Here is a 21,932-nt window from a genome sequence, read left to right on the forward strand (position 1 = left end):
GATCATATGGGGAAAGAACAGTCTCTCCAACAAATGATGTCTAGAAAACTGGAGAGTCACATGAAAAAGAATGAAGTTTGATGTTCAACTTACATCATACAAAAATTAACCCTAAATGGATTAAAGACCTAAACATAAGACCTGAAGCTCTAAAATTCCTAGAGAAAATATAGGGGGAAAGATTCATGACATTTGATTTGGCAATGATACCATGGATGTGACATGAAAAACACAGGCAACAAAAGCAAAAACAGACAAATGGGACTACATCAAACTTTAAAATTTCTGTGCAGCAAAAGAAATGATCAACAGAGTGAAAAGACAATCTATGGAATGGGAGAAAATATTTTCAAACCATATATCTGATAAGGGGTTAATATCCAGAAGATATAGAGGACTTGTACAACTCAACAGCAAAACACAGCCTCATTCAGAAATGGGCAGAGGACTTCAATAGACATTTCTCTAAAGAAGATATACAAATAGCCAACAAGCATACAGAAAGATGCTCAATATCACTAATTATCAGGGAAATGAGAATCAAAACCACAATGAAGTATCACCTCATACCTTTAGGATGGCCACTATCAAAAAAACCCAGGAAGTAACAAGTGTTGGGGAGTCTGTGGAGAAATTGGAACACTTGTGCACTGTTGGTGGGAATGTAAAATGGTCCAGGCTATAGAAAACAATTGAAAGTTTCCTCAGAAAATTAAAAGTAAAATTACCATATGATCCAGCTACTCCACCTCTGTGTATATCCAAAAGAATTTGGGATTGACACATACACACTGCTCTATTTAAAATAAAGTGCCTTTCCATGAAAATAAAATAAAAAAAAATAATTTTAAAAAGAAATAAAACAAAACAAATCACCTGGAAAAAAAAAAAGAATTGAAAACAGGGTCTCAAAGTGGTATTTGCAGACCTATGTCCATTGCAGCATAATTTACAATAGCCAAGAGGTAGAAGCAACCTAAATGCCCATCAGCAGATGAATGGATAAAGAAAATATGGTATACACATACAATGGAGTATTATTCAGCCTTAAAAGAAAGGAAATCCTGCCCTATGCTACAACATGGATGAACCCTGAGGACAAGATGCTAAGTGAAATAAGCCACAAGTAAGACACAAACAGACAAAATCTGCATGATTCCACTTTTATGAGGTACCTAAAATAGTCAAAGTATTAGAAACAAAAAGTAGAATGATGTTTGCCAGGGGCTGGGGGAAGTGGGCAAAGGGGAGTTGTTGTTCAATGCATATAGTTTCAGTTTTGCAAGATGAAAAAATTCTAGAGCTCTGTAGTATAACAATGTGCATGTACTTAACACTATTGTACTGTACAGTTAAAAATGGTTAAGATGGTAAATTTTACATTATGTATTCTTACCTCAATAAAAGAGCTTTATAGTTATTATGTTGCACTATATCTACAAATGGCATAATTACAAACCAAGCCCTAATTTGAGAATTCCAGAGAGTTTAAATGTTTAATTGAAATGGAATTATTTTAACTAAATTGCAAGAGCACGACTTCAATATTATTGAAGTACTAATAAATACATTAAAAGCCTGTTGAAAAAGAGTACTTCCTTCTGAAGAATAATTATCCAAAGAATAACGTTAGTTCATTTTGTAATATATAGAAAATGCTGGTTCAAGCTAATTAAATCCAATGGATTTGTATAGCAATTAACAACATGTGGTTAACTATTGTTATGCAGGATTTGCTATACAGCATTAATTGTGATGGACTCAATCAGCTTTCTAAAAAAGAGGAAATGTGTTGTTTTGGGAAATAAAATGCTTTCAATGTTTTATTATAAGTTAGACTTTAATAAAGTTTAGAATTGTATATGAAAAACAAAGTGTTTTCTAAATAAGTTTTAAAGTTGAGTGAAAAATATCTCTTAGGGAATAATCTTTGTAGATTTGACACCCTGTATAAATAAAGTCTGTTCTACATTTAAAACATACATTTGAAGCATCGCCTTTACGTTAATCACTATACTTAGCATTGTGAGAAATATAAAAATGAATTGATTAAATCCCTGAATGCAAGAATCCCATGTTACCAAGGTAATTTAAAGAATTTCTGATTCCTTAAACTGTGTTCCAGTGAATTATTTAACTTTCTAACTCTCCTTGATTCCTCGCTCACCAAGCAGTTTAAATGCTTTCTTTTCACATCAAGGTGATTCTCAAACCTTGGTCAAAGTTGAATCACCTGAAGATCTTTTAGAATATACACATGTGAGGAGCACATCCCCAGATTCTGACTCACATAGGAGTTTACAGTGGGATTTGGACATCTGTGTTTTAAAGAAAGACCAAGTGCCTGGGGACTGGGGAATGAATGCAAAAGGGTGGAAGGTTTCTTTTTAGGGTGGTGGAAATATTCTAAAATTAGGTTGTGATATAGCTGCACAACTCTGTACATTTACTAGAAATGAATGAATTCTGCACTTTAAATGAATGAGTTTTATGAAGTATAAATTTTACCTCAATAAAGTAGACAAGAAGGAAAAAAAGCTTTGGGATATGACCACAGTGTTATTCAGAGATGTGTATAGTCTTTTCAGATCCACCTATTGGTAAGAAAAAGACTAAAAAAATAAATAAATAGAGCATTCAACATAAGAAATTGGAGAAGGAATGAGAGTTTGGGATTAGCAGAGGCAAACTATTATTGAATATATATAGCATAGATAAACAGCAAGGTCCTATTCTATAGCACAGGGAACTATATCCAATATCCTGTGAAAAACCATAATGGAAAAGAATATGAAAAGAATATATACATATATATGACTGAGTCACTTTGCTGTACAGATGAAATTAACACAACATTGTAAATCAACTAGACCTCAATAATTTGTCTTAAATTAAAAAAAGAAATTGGAAAAGAACAAAAACAACAAAAATAGAAGGGAGGAAATAAGAAAAATAAAAACAGAAATTTGATGAAAATAAAATCTGCAACTCCAAAACTGTTTCTTTAAAAAGAGTGATTTAATGAGCAAGCCTCTACCAAACTCTAATTAATAAAAAAGAGAAAAACTACAATAGTAGCACCACCAATAATAATAATACAGGAGTATAACCATATATACAGATGTTTAAAGGATTAGAATGATATATGAAACTTATAATAAAACATTGGGAAATGAGATGAAATGGAAGACTTTCTAGGAAAATATAAATTTGCCAAACAATATACAAGAAAATGTAAAAAATAGATCAATATCCTTAAAATATTTTTAAGTTAGTCAAAGATATTCTCCCTTTCCAGACTCAGGTGATTCTGTGAGTAAATTTTCTCAAACCTCCAAGGTACAGATGATTTCTATGTCAATTAAACTGCTTCAGAGGATGGAAAGAGATGGAAATCTGTCAAATTCTTTCTATAAGTTTAACATAACGTTTACATCAATGCCAACAAAATTACACAAAAGAAAAATAGAAAGAAAATATTGGAACCTAATCTCATTCATAATTATAGGTACAAAGAACTTAAATTAAATATTAGCAAACTAAATACAGCAGTATATTTAAAAAACAACACATCACTACCAAGTAGAATTTAGAAATGGAAGGATGGTTCAACATCAGAAATAGTACATTAATTCATGACATTAATTTAGTAAAGGTTACTTACTCGTTCTGATAGATTCAGAAAAGGCATAAAAATTCGTGATAAAATTTTTAGTAAGCTAGGAATAGACATTTAATTTGATAAAGAGTACCTAGACATTCAAAGAAAGACAGACAAGATGAAAAGGCAGAGTGAAGGAACAAGATAAAACCCCAGAAAAACAACTAAATGAAGTGGAGGTAGGCAACCTTCCAGAAAAAGAGTTCAGAACAATGATAGCGAAGATGATCCAGGACCTTCGAAAAAGAATGGAGGCAAAGATCAAGAAGATGCAAGAAATGTTTAACAAAGACCTAGAAGAATTAAAGAACAAACAAACAGAGATGACCAATACAATATCTGAAATGAAAACTACACTAGAAGGAATCAATAGCAGAATAACTGAGGCAGAAGAATAGATAAGTGACCTGGAAGATAGAATGGTGGAATTCCCTGCTGCAGAACAGAACAAAGAAAAAAGAATGAAAAGAAATGAAGACAGGGAGGAGCTTCAAGACGGTGGAAGAGTAAGATGCGGAGATCAACTTCCTCTCCACAAATACATCAGAAATACATCTACATGTGGAACAACTCCTACAGAACACCTACTGAATGCCGGCAGAAGACCTCAGACCTCCCCAAAGGCAAGAAACTCCCCATGTACCTGGGTAGGGTAAAAGAAAAATGAAAAAATAGAGACAAAGAATAGGGATGGGACCTGCACCAGTGGGAGGGAGCTGTGAAGGAGGAAAGGTTTCCACACACTAGGAAGCCCCTTTGCGGGCGGAGACTGCTGGTAGTGGAGGGGGAATGCTTTGGAGCCGTGGAGGAGAGCACAGCAACAGGGGTGCGGAGGGCAAAGTGGAGGGATTCCCACATGGAGGATTGGTGCCAACCAGCACTCATCAACCCAAGAGGCTTGTCTGCTCACCCGCCAGGGTGGGCGGGGGCTGGAAGCTGAGGCTTGGGCTTCAGAGGTCGGATCCCAGGGAGAGGAGTGGGGTTGGCTGCGTGAACACAGCCTGAAGGGGGCTAATGCATCACAGCTAGCTGGGAGAGAGCCAGGAAAAAGTCTGGAGCTGCCGAAGAGGCAAGAGGCTTTTTCTTGCCTCTTTGTTTCCTGGTGCGCGAGAAGAGGGGATTAAGGGTGCCACTTAAATAGCTCCAGAGATGGGCACGAGCCGCGGCTGTCAGCATGGACCCCAGAGATGGGCGTGAGACGCTAAGGCTGCTGCTGCTGCCACCAAGAAGCCTGTGTGCAAGCACCGGTCACTGTCCACACCTCCCCTCCCGGGAGCCTGTGCAGCCCGCCACTGCCAGGGTCCCGTGATCCAGGGATAACCTCCCCGGGAGAACACACGGTGCACCTCAGGCTGGTGCAAAGTCACGCTGGCCTCTGCCACTGCAGGCTCACCCCACATCCATACCCCTCTCTCACCCCTGGGCTGAGTGAGCCAGAGCCCCTGAATCAGCTGCTCCTTTAACCCCGAGCTGTCTGAGCAAAGAACAGATGTGACCTACACCTCAGGCGCCACAGAGGCAGGTCCAAATCCAAAGTTGAACCCCGGGGGTTGTGCGACCAAAGAAGACAAAGGGAAATCTGTCCCAGCAGTCGCAGGAGCAGCAGATTAAACCTCCACAATCAACTAGATGTACCCTGCATCTGTGGAATACCTGAATAGACAATGAATCATCCCAAATTGAGGAGGTGGACTTTGAGAGCAATGACATATATATCTTTTAACCGTTTTCTCTTTTTGTGAGTGTGTATGTATATGCTTCTGTGTGTGATTTTGTCTGTATAGCTTTGCTTTTACCATTTGTCCTAGGGTTCTGTCAATTTCTCTTTTTTAATTACTTAAAAATATTTCTTTCTTAATAATTATTTTTTATTTTATCTTCTTCTTTCTTTTTTTTCTCTCTTATTCTGAGCCTTGTGGAGTACAGGCTCTTGGGGCTCCAGTCAGGCGTCAGGGCTGTGCCACTGTGGTGGGAGAGCCAAGTTCAGGACACTGGTCCACAAGAGACCTCCCAGCTCCACGTAATATCAAACGGTGAAAATCTCCCAGAGATATCCATCTCAATGCCAAGATCCAGCTCCACTCAACAACCAGCAAGCTACAGTTCAGGACACCCTATGCCAAACAACTAGCAAGACAGGAACACAACCCTATCCATTAGCACAGAGGCTGCCTAAAATCATAATAAGGCCACAGACACCCCAAAACACACCATGAGACATGGACCTGACCACCAGAAAGACAAGATCCAGCCTCATCCACCAGAGCATGGGCACTAGTCCCCTCCACCAGCAAGCCTACACAAACCACTGAACCAACCTTAGCCACTGGGGACAGACACCAAAAACAATGGAAACTATGAACCTGCAGGCTGCGAAAAGCAGACCACAAACACAGTAAGTTAAGCAAAATGAGAAGACAGAGAAACACACAGCAGATGAAGGAGTAAAATAAAAATGCACCAGACCTAACAAATGAAGAGGAAATAGGCAGTCTACCTGAAAAAGAATTCAGAATAATGATAGTAAAGATGATCCAAAATCTTGGAAATAGAATGGAGAAAATACAAGAAACGTTTAACAAGGATGCAGAAGAACTAAAGAGCAAACAAACAATGATGAACAACACAATAAATTAAATTAAAAATTCTCTAGAAGGAATCAATAGCAGAATAAGTGAGGCAGAAGAATGGATAAGTGACCTGGAAGATAAAATAGTGGAAATAACTGCCACAGAGCAGAATAAAGAAAAAAGAATGAAAAGAATCGAGGACAATCTCAGAGACCTCTGGGACAACATTAAATGCACCAACATTTCAATTATAGGGGTCCCAGAAGAAGAGAAAAAAAAGAGACTGAGAAAATATTTGAAGAGATTATAGTTGAAAACTTCCTTAATATAGGTAAGGAAATAGTCAATCAAGTCCAGGAAGCACAGAGAGTCCCATACAGGATATATCCAAGGAGAAACATGCCAACACACATATTAATCAAACTATCAAAAATTAAATACAAAGAAAAAATATTAAGAGCAGCAAGGGAAAAGCAACAAATAACATACAAGGGAATCCCCATAAGGTTAACAGCTAATCTTTCAGCAGAAACTCTGCAAGCCAGAAGGGAGTTGCAGGACATATTTAAAGTGATGAAAGGGGAAAATCTAAAGCTATAGTGATTAAAATAGTGTAATATTGGAATAGAAATAGATCAGTTGACTAAAAAAGGATTCAGAAACAAATCCATATAAATTTGAAATTTAGTGTATAAAAATATGTCGTTTCAAACAATTGTGGAAAGGCTGGCCTAATCGATAAATAGTTTGGGGTCAACTGGCTGTCCATTTAGCAAAAAAACGTAGAGTTCTCTTCATACCACACATTTAAAAAACTAAATTCCAGAGGGATTAATAAGTAAAATGTAAAATGACAAAAGCTCTAGAATACAGGAAATATTTTTATAATCTTGGGGAAAGATCTTTCTAAGACACAAAACTCAGAAGCTACAAAGGAAAGGAAGGACAGATTACCGCACAAAAATGTAAAATTTCTATAGAAGACATTTTTAACAGAGAAAGTATTAATATCTCTAGTATAAAAATAAGTCGTATAAATAAATAAAAAAACAAAAGGCAAACACCCAATAAGGCAAAAAACATGAACATGTAGTCCACGAAAGAACAAAATACTAATACCTAATAAACATATGAAAAGATGTTCAACTTCACTGGCAATTAGGAAAATACAAATTCAAAATGAGATGCCACAAACTACCTGATTAAAAAATGGGCAGAGGCTCTGAATAGGCATTTTCCAAAGAAGACATGCAGCTGGCCAACAGGCCCATGAAAAGACGTTCAACATCACTAATTATTAGGGAAATGCAGATCAAAACACAAGACACCACGTCACACCTATTAGAATGGCGATTATCAAAAAGACAAGAAATATCAATAACAGTGTTGGAGAGGATGTGGAGAAAAGGGAAGCCTTGTGTGCTATTGGGAACATAAATTGGTAGAGCTACTATGGAAAACAGTATGGAGATCCCTCAAAAAATTAAGAATAGAACTACCATATGATTGAGCTATTCCAACTCTGGATATTTTTCCAAAGAATACAAAAACACTAATTTGAAAAGATAGGTGCACCCCTACATTCACTGCAGCATTGTTTACAATAGTCAAGATGTGGAAACAACTTAGGTTGGTTGTTTTCACGATGGATAAAGAATATATGATACACATATATACAGTAGAATGCTACACAGCCATTAAAAAAGAATGAGATCTTTCCATATGTGACAACATGGATGGACCTTGAAGTATTACACTAAGTGAAATAAGTCAGATGGAGACCAACAAATACAGTATGATTTCACTCATATGTGGAATCTAAAAAAGCAAAACAAACAAAATAAAAAAAAACAAACTCATAGATATAGAGAACAGATTGCTGGTTACTGGAGGGAAGTCGGCTAAGGGGTGGGAGAAATGGGTGAAGAGGGTCAATGGTCTGGTGAAAATGGTAACTAGACTTATGGTGGTGATTATTTTGTAGTGTATACAGATGTAGAATTCTAATGCTGTACACCTGAAACGTACATAATAATAAAAAAATGAGATCCCATTTTTGTTCACCAAAATTACAAAAAATTAAACATACTGATGAAGTCCAGGGTTGCCTAGGGTATAGGGAAAAGAAAATTCACCTTCTTCTGGTGCAGGGTGAGTTGTGACAATCTATTTAGAGTGACAAATAACTGTCAGTAAATATCATCACAATATGATAATAACTATCAAAATTAAAAATATTTTAAACTCTTACTTTTAGATTTACATTCTATAGGAATACTTGCACAAGTGTGCAAGGGTATATATAGGGAAAATTATTTGTAATAGCTAAAAATATGAGACAACCTAATGTCAACAGTAATAGAAGGGTTGAATGGATACTGAAATAGTCATAAAATGGAAACCTCTGTAGCCATTTAAAAATTAGAGGTAAGTCTGATAAATTATATATTTTAATTGAAGTACAGTTGATTTACAATGTCGTGTTAGTTTCTGCTGTACAGCAAAGTGATCCAGTTATACATATGTATACATTCTTTTTTATATTCTTTTCCATTAAGTCTGATGAATTATTAAGTGAAAATTACATAACATTATGCAGAGTATGATTTCACTTTTGTGAAAACAAATGTGTTCTTGAATGTTCTTCAAAAATGTCCATGAAAAAAAAAAAAACGTCCGGAAAGGTATCAGAAGTTTGACTGTGTTTACATCTTGGGGATGGGTATGGAAAGCGGCTGGGGGAATATGTGAGTGGTTGGAGTTTTTTACTTTTTCTACTTTACAAATTATTTATATATGTATATGTGATCCACAAATAATTCTATATTAATTTACAATAAAATGGTAAAAATTAAATGAACATGTGCAAAGGGATATAAGAGACAATCAATTGTACAAAACATATTTCATAGAAATTTACAGTTTAAAGCTGGGTAGAATAGAAATAAATGTGACTCCCCTAAATCCTAAACAAGAAGGAATTTGATCCCCAACTCCATTTTTATGCACCTGTGTGAATTGCAAAAAAAACCAGAAAATTTAGGGATTTAATTGACACTGGACCCAAACCTGCATATTTTCTAGAACAAAACAATAGTGGAGCATTCAAATATTTGTGCATTCTGTTTTGGATCTGGGCCTACCCACACAAATGGACCACCCCACAGACACTGGTGCCTTACTTCTGGAGTTCATTCAGATTATCATCTACCTTTTCACTCCAGGAAATCTACTCCTCACTCTCAGTTTACTTGGAGGAGGAAGAGGAGAAGAAGGAGAAGAAGGAAAAATGAAGGAGGAAGAGGGGGAGAAAGAAGGAGAAAGCAGTTGTGACCTGCAATACAAGTACAGATTTAAAGCTGAACAATCACGTAACTCCAGAAGCCCACAGGCATAAGCTACAGACCTAGCCTGCAAATAAATTTGGTCTCAATTTGGACTCCAGATTAAAACCAAATTAGGTGACTTTTTGCCTTTATATCAGTAGTTTCTTTAAAAGTGGATATACTTTTTCACAACTAGGTAGGTCCAAACAATAGCCAGAATTGACTACATAGCCATAAAATTTAGTACAATGCCTCTAAAATAACAGAGATTTGGCATTGCTTTCAGTTCAACAAGTTTTTCTTAAAACTGAGCAACTTGGCTAGAGAAGATTGATTAATTCAGTCTGTAATCTAAGGGCAACTGAAGAAACAGCATGAGTCATGTTCATCAAAATTTATGAATCCCTTTTGTAATTGTGACTTTATTTCTACTGCATAGTAATATAATGTTTCAAACTCTGTGATTCCACTGAGCCAAAGACAGCTCTTCAACGTAAAATAAATGAGATATTTGGGTAATATCTTGCAAAATCCACATGGTCAGTTTGAATCTTAGTACCTGTACTTCCTGAACAAATAAGTGATGCATTCGTTTTTTCTTTCCCAGATTTAAGTTCAATTTCTTCACCTTCTGGTGTCTCACGTCAGTAAGAAAATACAATCTTGTGAGCCACGATGGAGATTCTCAAGTTGCATCTCTTAGAGGCATTTAATTCCCAAAGACCAAGAGTCATGAAAACTTCAATTAAAAAAAAATCAAACATTAAGTCAAATATACTTCAATAAAAAATAAATAAAATCTAAATAAAATAAAATTCTAGCCATTGCAGTAGGTAAAAAAATTAAATGTCTCCCTGACTTAGCTATTCAACTGCTTTAAGATAAACAAATGTTGCTTCAAGTTCTTTCAAATGTCCCATACCTTGGCAACAATGAAAGTCATTAACATTCACAGTCCTCCATCACATGGGACAATATTTCATACTTGACAAGTTCACAGCGAGAATTTCCAGTAACTGAAACAAAGGAAAGACTTTCTTTGGATTCAAATAAACTGATGATGGACCCTCTTTTCCCTTTCCTTACAGGTGTCCCATCTGTGCCAAATAAGCTCATCTTTATTTGAAGAACATGTAGAACTAAGATGAAGTAATAGAGATGGGAAGAAAATGGGACAAGAGAGTGTCCTATAAAGTAACAGGTTTCATACTTGATTATGACTGGTGGTGATATCTACAGGCAGTTACAAAGGAGGATTTCTAAAACATTCTATCTGCAATCTGCCCAAAACATTTGTATAAGTGGTCAAACTTCCAAGATGACTACTCTAAAAGATAATGCTCCTTTTGGATAAGATTGTGTTTTTAAATAATAACATCAGCATCTTTGCCTGATAAATCCAATTCTTTATACCCTTTAAAATAGCTGATGAAAAAAATATCAGAGCCTTAGTATTGATTACAATTCAGTTTTTAAACTTTTTGTTTTGAAATAATTATAGATTCACAGGAAGTTCAACTGTGGTATAAAGAGCCCCATGTCCCCCTCATGGTATCATCTTATAGCTATAGTATATAATCAAAACTTGGAAATTGGCATTGGTACATTACTGTTAACATACCAATCCCAGTTGGTATGTTACTCAGTTGTAACCTTTTTTAACCAGAATTTATTTGTGTGTGTGTGTGTATAATTTTATACAGTTTAATCTCATGTATAGATTCATGTAACCACCACTACAATCAATATTCAGCTGTCACATTATTGCAAAAGAATTCCCTCCTGCTACCACTGCGAATTAGCACTCACCACCTCATCCCCTCCTTGTCATCTGGCTACCATGAATCTCTTCTCAATCTCTGTAGTTTTGTTATTTCAAAAATGTGATATAAATGGAATCTTACTGCATTTGACATTTAAGATTGATTTTTCTTCACTAAGCATAATGTCCTTGAGGTGCATCCAGGGTGTTTCATTTATCAGTAGTTCATTCCTTTTTATTGTTGAGTAGTATTCTATTGTGTGGATGTAGAGTTTGTTCAACCATTCACCTACTGAAGGGCATCTGGGCTGTTTCCAGTATTTTGCTAGTAGGAATAAAGCTGCAATGAGTATCACTGTACGGGTTTTGCGTAAACATATATTTTAATTTTTCTGTGATAAATGTCCAAGAGTTGATTGCTGAGTTGCATGTTTAGCTTTGCAAGAAAATACCAAACTGTTTTCCAGAGTGGCTGTACCATTTTACATTCCTACCAGCAATGCATGACAGATCCAGTTTCTCTGCATCCTCACAAACACTTGTGTAGTAATATTTCATTGTGGTTTTAACTTGCATTTCCCTAATGACTAATGATGCTGAACATCTTTTCATACCATTATTTTCCATCTATACATTCTCTTCTGTGAAATCTCTTCATGTCTTTTGCCCATTTTATAATTGGATTGTTTCTTTTTCACTGTTGAGTTTTGAGAATTTTTTTTAAAATAACGTATTCCAAATGTAAGGTTTTGTCAGATAGGTGCTTTGCAAATATTTTCTCCTACAAATTCATTTTCAAAAGACAAAAATCAGAACTGGGTCTTAGGTGAGAGGACATTTGATTTTGTAGATTACATTCAAGGATTACATTCAAGGCTATGTGACTTTGATTTCAGCCGTTATTTAAACCCAAACTTTGAGGCTTCTTGATACAGTGATGTCCCAGTGTGCTAAACAAGATGAAAAGATGACAAGTCACCACCACTGGTCAGGATTAGTTCATATGTTTAAAAGGCAGGTGCATTCTGCATAACATCATATTGCAAGGGAAAGCTCTTACTCTTGATGAAATGTGTAGTTCAAGAAAGCAAAAAAAATCTATTTTCAAGGCAACAGAATGATAGGCAACCTGATCTTTAAATCTTATTCTAGGTAATATTCTAAAAATATGTGCTATAAAGTACTATAAAATAATCTGATTTCAGATCCTATGTTTTTTTCTAGTGTACCTTGTTTACTCTAGAAATGGTGACTATACAACTCTAAATTTGAGGGGACGGTTCAAATTTCAAATATTCCAAACCATTGCCTCCATAAACCATTAAAATTACTTCCAAGTATTAGACCATCAAAATTATACCTGGTAGACTTCTCTTTACATCTGACAAAGATCCCTGTTTAGAATATTCCGAGTATGGCTACCTTGTCATATACCCTTCCCTGCTCACACCCCTTATGCTCTAATGGTCATACTCTACACGACATGATCCTGCCCCCTTGCTATAGCTAATCAAACAAAGAAGGGACCCAAAGCACCCATCCATAGGCTGTTCAGTGACCCCTGCTTTGGATTTACTGGTTCAAAAGAAGATGAGCTGGGTCAGTTATACTCCTTTTTCAGGAACTTGGAATTAAAAGGCTGAAGTGAGGGTAAACAACCATAAGAGCTGGACTGAAAGGTCACGACATGACCACTATGGGCCATGTGCAAGCTGGAAGCCAGCCTCTGGAGGGTGGCGTCAGCTGATGCACAGGGAGAAGCAGAGATGCCGTGAGTTTGTGGATAATGTCCCTGAGAGGCAGGTAGAAGGAGTAGCTACTTGGGGGACCTGATGGCTTTCTGACTCTAGCTCAGGTTCCCATTCACACATAGCTTTAGAAGATACTCTGCTTTTGAAATATCTTGGGTGGGTTCTTAGCAGCCGAAAGATTTCTAATTATGACATGCACCTAGTGGTATTATTTTTTAATTTGGGAGTTATAGTTGATAGCTATAGAAAAATTTGCATGACCTAATGAGAGCAGCATTCTCTCAAAAAGTTTTCAGTTGACGTAAAATCTCCCCAGAAAGAGACAGAACTACCACGTACGACTGGTGGGAGTACACAGTTCAGCCTTTCTGAGGGGCAATTGGGCAAAATGTATCTCAAAATAAAAGTATGTGCTATAGATGCTCTTTTTAGAAAGAAATATATGCATGATAACCCTGGAAGCATATATTAAAATAGTAATAATGGTTATCTCTAGATGATAAGATTGTGGATGATTTAAATGTTCTCCTTTCTTATGTTTTTATTTCTTACCATTCTTTTCAAAAGCAGGGGTTTAAAATATGAAAATCAGCTACCAGTTCTTACATTTGCTAGGTGCTTTACAGACATTACCTAATTTAATGTTTAAAATGACCCTATAAGGTAGGTGCTGTTATTCTTACTTTATGAATGAGGAAGTTGAACCCTAAAGATGTTTTAAAAAATGTCTTATGTCGTGACCAGCGAGTGGCACTAAAATGTAAAATCCATGAGATTGGGGATGTTGTCTGTTTCATTCACTGTGGGATCTGTGGCACCTAGAACTCACTAAATATTTTAAAATAAATGATAGGCGGAAGCAGGCTTTGTGCCCAACTATGCCTCACTCCAAAACCTCTGCTCCAAATTCTTTCTCTAAACCAACACTCCAAACAAGCCCTTCTGCAATTTATGACCTTAATTCACCTTTTAATTTACTTTGTTTAAAATAGGAAGAAATCTCAACAACCAAAAACCAAACTACCCAATTTTTTAGATGAGCAAAAGTTGTGAATAGACATTTTCCCAAAGAAGACATATAGATAGCCAACAGGCATATGACAAGATATTCAACACCACTAATTATTAGGGAAATACAGATCAAAACCACAATGAGATGCCACCTCACACCTGTTAGAATGGCAGTTATCAAAATAGACAAGATATAACAGTGTTGGTGAGGATGTGGAGAAAAGGGAATGCTTGTGCACTGTTGGTGGGAATGTAAATTGGTGCAGCTACTATGGAAAATGGTATGGAGATCCCTCAAAAAATTAAGAATAGAACTACCATACGATTGAGCTATTCCAATTCTGGGTATTTTTCCAAATACAAAAATACTAATTTGAAAAAATATGTGCACCCCTACGTTCATTGCAGCATTATTTATAATAGCCAAGATATGGAAGCAACTTAAGTGCCCACTGATGGATGAATGGATAAAGAAGATATGGTGTATATACAGACAGTGGAATACTACTCAGTCATATAAAAGAAAGAGATCTTGCCATTTGCAACAACATGGGTATACAACCTTGAGGATATTATGTTAAGTGAAATAAGTCAGAGAAATAAAAATACTGTATGATTTCACTTTTATGTGGAATCTAAAACAAAACAAAACAAACTCATAGACGCAGAAAACAGATTGATGGTTATTGGAGGGGAAGGGGGTTGGGGGGATGGATGACATGGGTGAAGGGGATCAACTGTCTGGTGAAGGATGGTAACTAGACCTTTGGTGGTAGTTACTTTGCAGTGTACACAGATGTCAAATTATAATGTTGTATACCTAAAACATATAATGTTATATACCAATTTTACTTCAATTTTTTAAAAAAAGTTAAAATGAAACAGGAAGAAAAGACCAAAAAATATTTACAGAACATGATGATGCTCTAGGAAATATAAAGGCACATGATGGGTAACTGAATTGCCCTAGTCAGTAAACTAACAAGTTATAGATAAACTCAACAAAGCTTTATATTATATAACCTTTACATTTTATTTAATATGGTGTTTGTAATCATCGCTAAGAAAATTTGGATATGTGACCCTTAGTTTTGAATCCAATTCTGGATTTATTATACCATTTTTTCTATGGAAAAACTCGGCTTCTCTTACATAATTTTGACTTCCAGAAGATTTTCTAGGAGTGTAGTACAATGGAAGAATGAACATTCTTGGTATTATTATTCAAAATCATAATTTATTCCTTAGTAGCTACATAGCCTTTTAAATCAGCATGAAATACTATTTTTGGAGGAAACCTGAAGTTCAAACTATAATTTTGCAATAGTTATAGCAATGTCAACCCAGAGCACTAGAAGAAAGCTTCAACTCATGACAAACATCATATTTCCAGTTCTTGATTCCATTTTAATAATAGCACCACAATATCATAATTACTAGACCTTAGCCAAAAGACCAAGATGCATAAGTCAGTCATAGTTATTAAATTTATGAAAGGCTAAGTTTTCCATACGGCAATGTTTAATCCCAAACTTACTGCCATTGTTGCTGATTAGCTTAAGGTATGAGGAGAAATATTTAAGATGATATTACTAGAGATGTGTTCTCTATCATCATTTTGATTTAATATTGTTTGGGGAGTTCAGGACGATGTAAGAAGAGAGATTGAACAAACCCAAGAGAAATACATAATGGAAGAAACAAAACATCGCTATTTGAAGACAATTGACTATGTATCTAAAAACATGCCCAAGGGATCAGCTAGAATTTTAAACTTACTACAATAGTAAATGGCCAGATCAAATATAAGATATAGAAAAGCCGTTAACATTCTTGAATACCAACAATTACGAACTAGAAAAACCTAATTTTAAAAAAGAGATCCAATTTATAATAGCAATAAAATATATATAAAGAAGAGTAGACTTAATAAGAAGTGTTTGGCTATATAAACAAAATAATGAAATTCATCGGGCAATAACATCTAGGAAGAACAAAATATTTTAAAGATGTCAATTCTTAATATGTTCTTTTTAAATTTAATGCAATCCCAATCAAAATAAAAATGGAAGATTTTTTAGGATTTAAAAAGAATGTCATAATGTTCATTTAGAAAAGTAAAAGGTGAGAATAACAAAAACATTCTGAAAAAGAGAAAGGACAATGAGCAAACAAAATGGAAACATAAGTCAGTGAAACAGAAGAGAAACCTCAGAAACAGGCCCCATTATAAATAAGGATTAAAAAATGACCAAGTACAATGCAAAACAATAGGAAAGATTTGAAAGTACATACCTGTGGTAATCATTCATTAGAAATTCAAATTATTTTAGGTCAAATACTTCATACCACCCTTCAAAATATATTCCAGAAGTCTTACATGAATTACTAAATACCTGTAAACTCAAAACTAAACAAATAAACAAGAGTGAGTGAATGTTAGATCACTAGAAAGACGATAATATTTTTGAGTTTGAAGCAAAGAAGAGATAACAAAAGAAAGGATCATGGTTTCATACTTAATTGAAAAAACCCATTTATTCAACTTAAAAATAGGAAAACTAGATATAAATTAGAGACATGCATTAATTTTTTGGTCTACTGGAACTTGTGTGGCCTGTTTTATCCTTTGCACCTTGCTGGGCACACCGTAAATGTTCACTAGTTATTTGTTGAACAAATATTGCAATAATTAACTAAGTAGACTTTGATTAATTGCATAAGACAAAGAAGTGACCCTAGAGTCCAATTAGCCAGCTGCAACTAAGAATGATGACTGAAAATTAATTTCTTTGGCCCACATGCAAAAGAACCACACAGGAGGCTGTCTACTCAGCCGTGGAATGGGCAAGTGATGGCAACCATAGGTGGGCTGTGGAAGTGCTATCAGGCCAAATCATGTCACACTATAAGCATCAGCTGTGGGAGGGTGATAGCCAACAGGCCACACTGGCCAGGGTCAGTCAGCAAATGAATGGCTTGACTCAATCAAGAAATCTTGTTCAGTCTGGGAGGCCCAGACATCAGGGTGCTGAATGACAGGGCTTATAAACAAGCCATCTCAGCTGCTAAACAAAGGGCACGATTGTGTTCGAGGAGGAGAGAGACAGAGGACCACATACTTCTTGTCAGTCTTTTTCTAGGATAATTACTCAGTGGAGTGAAGCATCTTTAACCACTTTGACCTGATGGTTGCTGTATTTTCCATCCGAGACAATCCTCTGACTAGAGGGATTTTAACATCAGTATATGATTGTTTGCGATGATAGTAAGGAATACATTCATTCAAAATCATTTAGTAGTTGGGGAGTCTATGCAGCAAGATGCTTCTGCTTTGTTTTCAGTCTACTTTGTGTTGATGGCTCACAGCATTCAGTACATTTTTGCTGAATCAGTAAACGAACTGAGCATTATGTTCATAAGGCTAAAAAATAATCATTTTGGTTTTGTCAACATCTTGTTTTCCAATTTGGTGCTGGAAATATGGGGAACTGGTCTAATGTTTGCTAATGATATGCATATATGTGTTTCCATCTCGTCAGCCCTGTTTCCCCAGGGTGATGAAAATAAACACATTAAGAGAAATTGGGAGCATCTTCACTGCACGCCTGGATCCAGTGTTTCTCTGCTATAACGATGCCCCCATACATGATTTCCCACTTGTCACCTAGACTGGAGGACAGATCCTTCAAATGAGTAGAATTTGTTAGTTGTTGTTGCTATTATTACTTAACCAGCAGACAGGTTACCGGCTGGAATGGGCCAGAGCACTTTGGCAAAATATTCATTTCCTGGCTATGCCTATGGCAACTTGGTATGTACAATGAGGAAAGGAGAGCAGGTTTTTTTTTAAATTCAAGGTTCATTCTTTTATTCAAGGTCGAAACTACAAAATTCTGAGCTATCGGATCATGAAGTGCTTGCTTCCCTGTAATCCATTCCAATAGGAGAGCAGATATTTTAAAAACTATTTGTGAAATAGCTGGTAATGATAGGACCAGTGCTAAGCACATGTAAAGCAGATATTTCCGCATAGTGGCAGGATGAAAGAAACTGATATGTCAAATATTTTAAACTCCATGATCAAATTGGAATAATATCAAAAGTGGCTGTAATCTGAAGCAGTAGAATTCAATTTTCCTTGCATTATGGATATTTCTCTTAGCAGACCCAGGTTAAATGACTGCTCTGAGGTTGATGACATACCAATTCCTATTGCCAACAATGACTTCAGCCTGATGGCAACCTTTACAAATTGCTTCCTGTAAATTCTTTGTGAGAATAACAAGCAATTCATTTTGCTTGAGAGTGACTTTTAGCTAAGGGACTCCACCCAACAATCTGGATTTAATAAAACAAAAAACACTTTGGTATTACAAACATCTTTTTTGAGTTGCAAGCTCCCCACATAAGGTTTTGTAAAAGCAAAGCATTTTCATTTTCTATTCAGCGAAAACCAGACAGATCCTTATGCACGGCCAATGATTACTTAGTTTTTCTGATGAGTTGGTGGGGAGGAGCAGAAAGGAAGAGAAGGTCACTGAAGAGCCACATATGTGTGTGTATGTATGTAAGATATTCAGGGTAATATTTACAAAAGACTTTTAAGTCACAGCCAGTGGCTTGGTAATTCAATCATTTATCCATTCAATTATTTGGCACCCAGTATTTACTAAGTACAAGGTACTGTTGTAAGCTGTGGGGATAGCATAGTTGAACAAAACAGACAATACTTTTGCTCTCATGGAACTTACATTCGAGTGAGAGAAGACAGATCATAAGCCAAACACTACGCAAAGAAAAATCTCCTTAAAGAGGACTCTGGATTTAATGGGCAAGGTAGAGGAATTATCTGCTTACAGAGATTAGGTATTGGGAACATTTATGCCTCTGTGATTTGTAGTAGATAAAATCACACTAGTAAATATTTAAGCTTGGCATTGCTCAGATATATATAATTTATGACCTAGTTCCTGAACTCATAGAGCTTACAATTCCAACGTGAAAGGTGTTCCTGCACATCATGCAGGCAGAGAGGGAAGGAAGAACCACCAGATATTTTGCATCCTATCTGAATCAGAGCTGAATCATTGTGTTCAAGGTTATAATAGGGGTGAAGGAAGTTTAGAATCCTTGAGTCTTTAGGAATTCAAATAGGAATAGGAATTCCTTGACACTGTGTGTCCTTTCCTATTTGGTAAAAACAAAAACAAAAAAACCCAAAAAAACAATGAAGTCATTGGCATGACAGAGAAATTGTGTGTGTGTGTGTGTGTGTGTGTGTGTGTGTGTATGTATGTTAGAAAGAATGTCCAATCCACTTTGCTCATTCCAATGAACTTACTAGGATTAAAGGAGGTAGAAACAGAAAATCTGACAGTTTTAAAAAAAATAACTGTAGGGCTTCCCTGGTGGTGCAGTGGTTGAGAGTCCGCCTGCCGGTGCAGGGGACGCAGGTTCGTGCCCTGGTCCGGGAAGATCCCACATGCTGCAGAGCGGCTGAGCCCATGGGCCATGGCCGCTGAGCCTGCGCGTCCGGAGCCTGTTGCTCCGCAGCGGGAGAGGCCACAGTGGTGAGAGGCCCGCGTACCGGAAAAATAAACAAAACAAACAAACAAAAAAAGGACCTTGGACCTAATGAAGGTAAAACCATAAGACTTCTTTGGGATAACACCTCTGACACTTCTCTGATTTCCATTCCTGCTTACTCGTTTTTCAACTTTTCTCTTTTCATTGTTCTTTGCTAGCTGCTATCATCAATCAGGCCTTATGATTGTCTTCATCATTCCAGATGTATTGGCCTCAGAGCTCATGAAATCAAAATCACCTTATGCTTCTGCTACTCTTGCGGAGTCCCTCAGAACTATACCACTCACCTCCTCAATCTGGGAGAAGAAATAAGTTTCTTAAGAACAACACTTCTAATATCCCCAATCACAGTTGCTTGTTCAAAACGGAGCCTTCCAAGTCTTTTTCTCCTTACTCTTACAAGAATACTTACTCATCTAACAAACACATATTGAACACCCACCGTATGACATTATGTGGGGCTACTTGGGCCTACAAAGATGTTGAAGATACATGGTTGCTACCTTTATAGAGCTTATGGTTAAGAAAGGAGCCAAGTGCACAGATAGCTATAAAACAAGGTGGAAAAAGGGCAAGCACCACAAGAAAGAGACGAATGAAGTACCCTGTTTGCTCTGAGGAAGTTTCTGGTTGGGGGCCTCAGGATGGCAGCACTGGAGGAAAAGAGGGATAGTTAGGATTGCAACAGATCAGGAACAAATGAGCAGATGCAAGTTTACCTTTTTTGTTTATACTTTTTCTCTTAGTACATTATACACTCTATCCCATCTTTATTTATATTCTTCAAATGAGGCTTTCCCAATAAAAAATCTTTTCTTAATCTCACAAGCCTCTCTTCCTTTTTTTCTTCCATTAATATTACTTTAAATCTTTAATAAGCTTGCTTTTAATTGGGTATTTAATCAACTTTACAATGAAAGTTAAATAGAAATATCTAAGTACCAAGAGCAACAAACATGAACTTAAACTCCTCAAATTTCCATGCTTTCATAAACCCCGAAGACTTTTTCCGTTCTGCTGCTTGCATAAAAACAAATGTGTGTAATTGTTAGGAACCAGTATTTATCATTTGGAATTATACTTTTTCTCATCTGCTATTGTTTTCTATAATCCTTTATCCATTCTTATATGTCTCTCATTTTATCATTCCAACCAGTAATGTCATGTTTTATTGTACCAATGTATCATATTTGCTGTCTTCTTATTTGTTGTAGGTGTGTATGTGGGCTTTTTCTAGTTTTTAGATATGATAATAATTGCTTCTATACACATTTATATGCCTTCTCTTTCCTTTGAATTATCGCCTTGGTATATGTTACATTTTCCAGAGTTAAATAAATTAATATATAATGTGTGGCTAAAGGTATGAGTGCTGGCAGACTGGCTGTGTTTGAATTCTGGCTCTATCACTTACCTGTGTGAACTTGGGTAAATTTCTTGACCTCTCTGAGGCACTTTCCTCAACTAAAAAACAGGCATAATGATAGTACCCACCTCATATTATTAGTATGAAAATTATATGAGATAATATACACATATTGTAAAGAACGTTAAAGGTTTAGTCTCTGATTCATGTCATGTGTATCCAAGATGGTTTCCAGAAAAAGAGCATCAGCTTACAGGATCATCAGATGCATCCAAACTTTCATGTTCATGTATTGTTGCTCTTATTTTACTGGTACAAGAATCCTATCTTACACTTATTTACATTTGTATTTTTGCACTGTAATAGACGGAACCCTTGGTTTCAAGTAAAAATCCACAACCTTTTACAGGAAGGAAAGGTAGGAGTAAGGCTAAGTGCTTATTTTCTCCCTCTGTCTCTGGCCTCTGCTTTTCTCAACCTGGCTTCCTTCACATAGTTGGAAACCTGGCCACCAGGTGTTCCCATGCTTCATATTTATGGTGACTGCATGTCTTTACCAACTCCACATTCCCAGGGAAGGAGTCTTATTGGCAAGGGTCAGTCACTCACTCCTAAACCAATCAACTGTGGTCAGGGATTTGGGTACTAAAACTGGTGGTCCCTATCAGAACCATTTGTCTGGAGTGGAAGGAAGAGCATTAATCTAAAGACAGGGTGCCACATTAAAAGGATCATACACCATGATCAAGTGGTTTTATCCCAGGAATGCAAGGATTCTTCAAATATGCAAATCAATCAATGTGATAAACCATATTAACATACTGAAGGAGAAAAACCATATGACCATCTCAGTAGATGCAGAAAAAGCTTTCGACAAAATTCAACACCCATTTATG

General features: G+C 36.3%; 1 protein-coding gene across 2 annotated transcripts in view; it reads right to left on the reverse strand.

The window, feature by feature from the left end:
- Nucleotides 1–9,942: 9,942 nt before the first annotated feature.
- The window catches only part of B3GNT2 (UDP-GlcNAc:betaGal beta-1,3-N-acetylglucosaminyltransferase 2), a 324,948-nt gene continuing 312,958 nt past the window's right edge, over nt 9,943–21,932 (reverse strand). Inside the window, exons 14-15 of one of the 2 annotated variants that reach the window (XR_003004182.1) lie at nt 10,480–10,573; nt 9,943–10,296 (exon numbers count right to left, since the gene is read on the reverse strand). The gene's annotated coding sequence lies outside the window, so the exon portion shown is untranslated. The remainder of the gene's footprint in view (nt 10,297–10,479; nt 10,574–21,932) is intronic. The other variant, XR_003004212.1, reaches the window with a different exon arrangement.

Source organism: Neophocaena asiaeorientalis, unplaced genomic scaffold (genome assembly GCF_003031525.2).
Source record: "Neophocaena asiaeorientalis asiaeorientalis breed wild unplaced genomic scaffold, Neophocaena_asiaeorientalis_V1.1 scaffold100, whole genome shotgun sequence".
Lineage (NCBI taxonomy): Eukaryota > Metazoa > Chordata > Mammalia > Artiodactyla > Phocoenidae > Neophocaena > Neophocaena asiaeorientalis.